Genomic DNA, 6747 nt, shown 5'->3' with positions numbered 1-6747 from the left:
CATCAACAGGAGAAGCTGAAGGGAGAAATGTGAGATCACAGACAGATTGTCATTAAGGACGTCATGTGACATGCACACACTGTTTGCACTCATGCACGCCTGATCACAATGACCGCAACACACACACACACATGGGTAGAAAAGTAGACGTGTGCCCTTACACTGTAACACAGAAGGAGGGGAGGAGAAAGAGACAATAATGAAAGATTAAGAGGAGGAGAAGGAGAACAAGAAGGGAGGGCGGCTCTAATAAATCAGGAAAACACGCAGCTCCGTTTGTTTGGTGATGGACTCAGGGTGAGCTTTTATGAGAGTGCTGCGATCCGGCAGCCCGCCGCATGAATACTAAATCTTTACCGTTAAATAGCCACGCTCAGCATGGGCCCCGTGATGGGATGGCACTGGAGGAAGCGTGGAGGAATCAAACTCTGTGTACACAGATTGGAAGGAATATAAAGACTGTTATTTATTTATTTGCATTTTTAGAACTTTAACGGTTACAGAATGGGCAAAATATTATTTAGAAAAAACATGTTATTGAAGTTAAATAGCTCAAACTCCAATCCTCAAAAAAAGGTCTGACTGTAGTATGTTGTCATTGTGACATTTCCAGAGGTTTCTATGTTGTAAATGTTGGGTTCCCATCAAAATGGATTATTGGATTAGATTCTAACTCTCTGCCTTGGGTTTTGGAAACAACCAACCAATGCTTCAAAGGATTACAGAATACATGGCGTAGCCATCATCGATACGCAAATGTGCAGTTAAGATCAATCGATGTAAAGAGAACTGGATACAGCGTTGGCGGTGGGACCCTTTAATTCCTATGAGCTCTGTGGTGCATGGAGCCAAAATGGCTTGAAAGCAAAAGTATCCATATCTAGCACCAGAGAGCATCTCCAATCGGCAGCGCTGAATCCTAATGATTTAAATAAGGGCTATAAAAGTGTTCCTTCTGGGTAGTTTAAAAAAAAGGTCAGCTGATTCACCGACATGTCTTTCCCAATTGAAGTTAATAGGAAAAAGTATATTTGGGCCCAATGACGTGACTGACTGACACATAGTTGCAGTACCAGCGTTTGGCCACTACATAGCTTCAACGTCTCTGCAATTCCAAGGGGCTTCTCAAAGCCCAGACACAATGCATTGTGGGTCTTGTTAAAAGCATGTATGTCCAAAGCTTGATGCTGCAATAATACGTTTAGGTCAATTAACAATTGAATCAGTTCTTGCATGGAGTCACTCAAAATGTCAAAACTACAAGGGTTTATCACACGTCCCAATCTGCAGTTCCCTTATTGAGCCTTTTAGGGTCTTTCAGCTCATTGTTTTGGTATTACGGCTATCAACTTCCCTGCGGTATAGGCAGATAAAGTTAGCTGGTGAATGAGTGAAGAATTTAGCAGTTGGAATGCCAGATATTTCCCTCAGGAGTTGTTGGAGACCAAACTAGAGCTAAAAGTAGAGTGAAATATTGGACTTAGATTCAACGTGTCTCTAGAAGCAGAACTACAAATGCATGTTAATGTTGCTCCGTGTCTGTTGGATATGCAAATTGCCAGATGTTAGCACATTTACAAGGTGGTAATAATTCACTGTTGCGTTCGCTGCTCTTTATGCAACAATATGTCTTTCTTTTCTTTCTTAATTTAAGTGAACTGGTCTTTTAAAATAAATGCTATTCTTGTCTGTCAGAAGTTGGATATGCACACATGAACACCCAAGTGCCTCAGCTTGCACAGGCAGTATAACACCTGGAGTGGTGAGGGGAAGGAAGTGCAACATGTTTCTTATGCAAATTATTTCTCAGATATTCAAAATGAAACCTTTGTGTTTGTAGGTAATGTATTTTAAAGGATATGTGTGCTGTTCACTTGAGGCAGGAAACTTGACAAGATAGGCAACAAAGACACAACATATTGCACGTAGGTGTTATAAGTATGGGTGCTTTATCTTTTTCATTAATTCATTCAGAGAGTTTTGTCTATGGCTTGGTGAAATAGACTTATATAAGAGAGGAATCTTGTATTAAAAATGGCTGGCTAACATTAGTACATATTTCTATTAGTGTGCAGTGATTTCAGTGTTTCTGATGAAGTACAAAAATAATAAATAATGTATAACATATTTAATGAGAAAGAAATGCCATCAAATATATGTATGAGTGAGTACAAAGCTAATTCTGAAGGTATGTTGAGTATTATTTGGACTATTTCTCAATGTTCACACACACACACACACACACACACACACACACACACACACACACACACACACACACACACACACACACAGTTCTCGGTGCATCAGAATGATTGAGATTGCCCTGGCAGAGGTCCAAACCTTGTTTTGGGTTTAGCCCATGCTGAGAGAAGAGAGCAGAAGCGGAGAGTGATATACTTCATCCCGGCTCTCATTAGACAACTCGGGGAACACGTCAAACTGCAATTTGTTTCCCTTGCATCCAATAAACAGCTCATTCACCGGTCAATCAGTCACCACAGCGGCTAGTCAGATTAAACCCAGCGGAGGTTGACAGAAAGAAAATAAATCCAGAGGAGAAGGAGGTTCGGAGGAGAAGTGGGGAGAGGACAGCTGAGACAAAGAAACAAAGACAATCATACATGGGAAATATTTGGTAGCGTTTACTAAATAATAGTATGGTGAACCCCACCTGCTGGCTCATACACTGCAGTGGTTCATACTTAGAACATACAGTATAATGGCAAGGTGGCAGGACAGAACAATATCTGAATATTGAATGCAAAATCGTTTTAAATCATATGTTGCTAAAGAAGTAAAGTCTACTAAACTCATATGGGAATACTTTGTTTTATTTTAAGGTAAAGCAGTAAATGATTGGACTATGCATATATGAGAATCAGTTGTTGTACCAGAAATGTTTCCAGACAAAGTGTGTTTACCCCCCGTTCAGTGCGGGACGTTCGATTTGGATTATGATTGTCTTTGGTTGAGTATTTTATATGAACTATATAATGTCTGTCACACATTGATTAGGCCTTTAAATCATATAATTTGACAGTGTGAGAGTCTCAGCGTTCTTTGGCAGTGGGACAGTCATTGTCTATTAGCAAGTCCATACTCGGTTAGCCTCAGCATGCACAGCTCATAGCAACTGGCAATGAGGAACCAGAATTTGAAGAGCCTCTGATGTCATAAAGATATATCATTTGGAAGCCTTGTGTTTCTGAATGCATTACAGAAACACTGGACAAAGAATGGTGCATTAGATGGACAATGTGTTCCGACTTGTACTGAAACTGGATACATTTGAGGTTAGGGTTAGGCCTCACTGACACTAAACTGCCAAGCAGAGCCTTTACATCAGTCAGGGCTGAAGAACACAACTAAACTCTTTAATCTTTAAGGGATATATCTCATTGCCTTATGTGGGGTTACTTATTCATAGTCGTATTACCAACAGCGGAAAGCAGTTGGCAATGGAATTATGTTGACGGGGCAAAATAATCGATACCTGTATAAGTGTACTGTATATTTAAGATATTTGCACCACTGTACCTTGCTATTACACAGCCTTTGTCAATGGGTGATTGAAGATGCTATCTATACCCTCTACAACAGTGGCTCCCAACCTGGGGGGCGCGCCAAAGATCGCAGGGGGGGCGCCAGGCCTCAGATGATTTGAGGCCAAATATCATATTTAGACTCTTTTTTTTATTTTTATATATATAAAATAAATATAAATATAAAAAATAATTGATTAATTAATTTGAATAACAATTCAAGTTAGTATAAAGGCATAAAAAGACAGAAATGTATAATTCTTTCTTTAATATAAATGTTTCTTTTACCCGTAAAGTGTTCAAACCGGGCTTTTCTGGATAAGCGCATTTAAAAAACATAGTCATTGTCCATGCCGGTTTCAGTTGGATGATTTGTCACAGTTGCTCCGATCAGATCGGTCTCCTCCATTTTGTAGATTATTTACGACTTTTGAATCCACATAAACACATCGGCAAAATCCGGCTTACTTTGAGCATGTGTTTTAAACAGTTTAATCCCTTTGTGAATTGTTTCCACTTCCGCGCCGTCCTTTAATTTCTTCATACAGCGGGAATCCAAATGAATTAATCCTGAGTCCAATAACCATCAAAGTCACTCCAATAGTGCTCCTTAATTACGCTTTCATCTTCCTTTAACAAAATACTTCACATTCATCCAGTTTGTGACAGTAGTTGTAGCATTTTTGAGAGTTTTAAACTTTAATTACCGCTGTTGCGCCCCCCCCCTTGTGTGTGTGTGTGTGTGTGGGGGGCGCAACTTCCAACAGGAGTCATTTGGGGGGGCTCTTGGGAAAAAAGGTTGGGAACCACTGCTCGACAAAGCTACCAGAAACAATGGACAAAGGCAGGTTACTCTAGCATGGCTGTCTAAGTATTTGTTTAGTTTGTATTATTTACCTTATGTCATAGTTTGATTGCTGTAATTTTCATTATAATATACATGGTCAAAGTGGCATTATGTGTCACCCTCATTATGAACTTATTACAGGGCCTAATGATGGCAGAACTGCCTTGAATAAATGTTCCGTAACCTTTCTGTTGACATGGTCCCTGGGTCAAGAAACCGGCCTGCAGGACTCACAGAGGACACCAAAGGAATGTTAATGACAACGCACCAATTTACAGCAGAATAGATAATAGCTTCGCATGGCACTGACCCTTTTATGGGCCATCTCTCACAACCCGAAACCACAGATGGCATGGTGAAATCAGGAAACACAGAACAAAGGAACTGACTTTGTAATGCTGAATTTAATTTACACTAGTTGATTGTTATTTTGAATTAACAATACATTCACAATTGGAAATTACTATATGATTCAATGCTGTTTTTGATGCAGAAACAATAACAACCGAGCTAACAGGAGCTATTTATACCATTAGCACAAATTACAGGTGCAAAAGCCATTTCTGCCCTTGAATTTTTTCCGCATTCATTCAGACTGAGATGTAAAAGGAGCATGAGGACCTCCTGCAACAGGGCCGGTTCGGAGCTGGAGCTTGAAAAGCACAGTTTTTTCCTGTTCACACCGCTCCGGAATCCGGTTCGTTTCAAGCACCAAAAAGTTGTCGGTCTAGAAAGCAAGCAAGCACCGCATACGTCACGCTTACGTCGGAGGCGGGGGCAGGGGCGAGATCAACCTCTAACAACAACAACAAGCCTAACCCTGTGTAATGTTGTTTTTATAGGCAATCATTTAAGCTTTGTTAGTTCCAGGTTTAATATGTGCAATAAGTTCATTTCAATATGTTTTGCAATAAACATTGAACCAGTCCGGCCCTCGACTAGTACCCATTTTTTTATTTTGGCCCACTGTGTAACTGTGTAAGAACTTTTGAATGTAGCATGTAACGACTGTAAAGTCGTCGTCATTTCGTTTCGACAGAGCAAAACCAAAACGAGTAGCGCTTCAATACAATCAGCCATTGTTGTTGTTGTCGATGTGAGGGGTTTCCGCGCGGTTTGGCTTTATGAAGCAGACACGCAAACGGTTACGTCATGACCATAGACTGTATATATAAATGGACGTAGGGTCCGTGACGTCACCCATAGGATTCTGCAGAGTTGCCGTGAAGCCCTTAGTAGGCGGAGTCGGCCACTAACGGCTCGACGGTGTCGTCAGAGTCTAACTCCCGCCTTCTCCCGCCTTCTCCAAATAAGGGCAAAGAGGCGGAGCTGAGGCGGAGCCGAGGCGGGACAGGGCGGGACCTGCTGCCAACGAGCGTGATGTTCGAGTCCTAGCTCAGGCTAAGAAGCTAAGCTAACATGCTCTCAGTATCAATCGAATGTAAAACATGATTGATGAAAGTAGTAAATCGGTCAGATTTGACCCGAAGACAACAGGAGGGTTAATGCCATATTCACTTAGTAACGCATGAACAACTTTTACAAATATTTCTATATAGTCTGTGTTGGTAAATGTCATCTAGGTTGCACATTTCCTGCTGAAATACATGCATACCAAGTCACTGCGTGGCACTTTGGTTTTGATAAAACAGTGTAGTTCCACTATATAAACGTTACATTCATAATCAAACGAGACAATCTGCAAGATAATTAGCTATTTGGTATTATTCTTAATGCTTGTCATTCACACGTTAATGAAATAAAATAAGTACCGATACATAGCAGAATAATTGTGGCGGTGTTCAGCTTAATAAGCCTTGCTCAACATAATTTATTTAGCTAATACTACAGCGGGCTGCAGGCGAACCAAGTCCGCATTACGATGCATTCCTTGATCTCCAGTTATAACGCCGGACTCCGCCGCTGGCCGAAGCTAACGGAGCCCCAGGGTACTAGCTACGGCCGCCGGGACGCGCTAGCGAGCTAGCACCCTGCAGCCCCGTTAGCTTCGGCGGCGTGGACTCCGGCGGCCCACCCCTTTTAACATTTGCTCCCGTTTAGCATTATGGGCGTCATAGCCATATAGTATAAAAGTCTTACCCAAGGCTGAATCATAAACTAAACTGTATATATGTATAAAGGGTTACGTCCTTAGCTGGCTAATAAGCTACATAACAGGCTAAGCTAACAAGCACACAAACACCTGCTAACGGGGTTAACATGTATAATATTATCATTTTACTCACCGAAAAAAGCTGAAAGTAGACTTCTTGGAAGATCTGTTAGTACATTCAAGCGCACAGCACGACATTTTAATTATCTGGTATTTGTAACAATATTCCCTAACAGGCACGA

Source organism: Gymnodraco acuticeps, unplaced genomic scaffold (genome assembly GCF_902827175.1).
Source record: "Gymnodraco acuticeps unplaced genomic scaffold, fGymAcu1.1, whole genome shotgun sequence".
NCBI lineage: Eukaryota > Metazoa > Chordata > Actinopteri > Perciformes > Bathydraconidae > Gymnodraco > Gymnodraco acuticeps.
The sequence above is the reverse complement of the archived record's forward strand: the minus strand, read 5'-3'. Positions refer to the sequence as shown.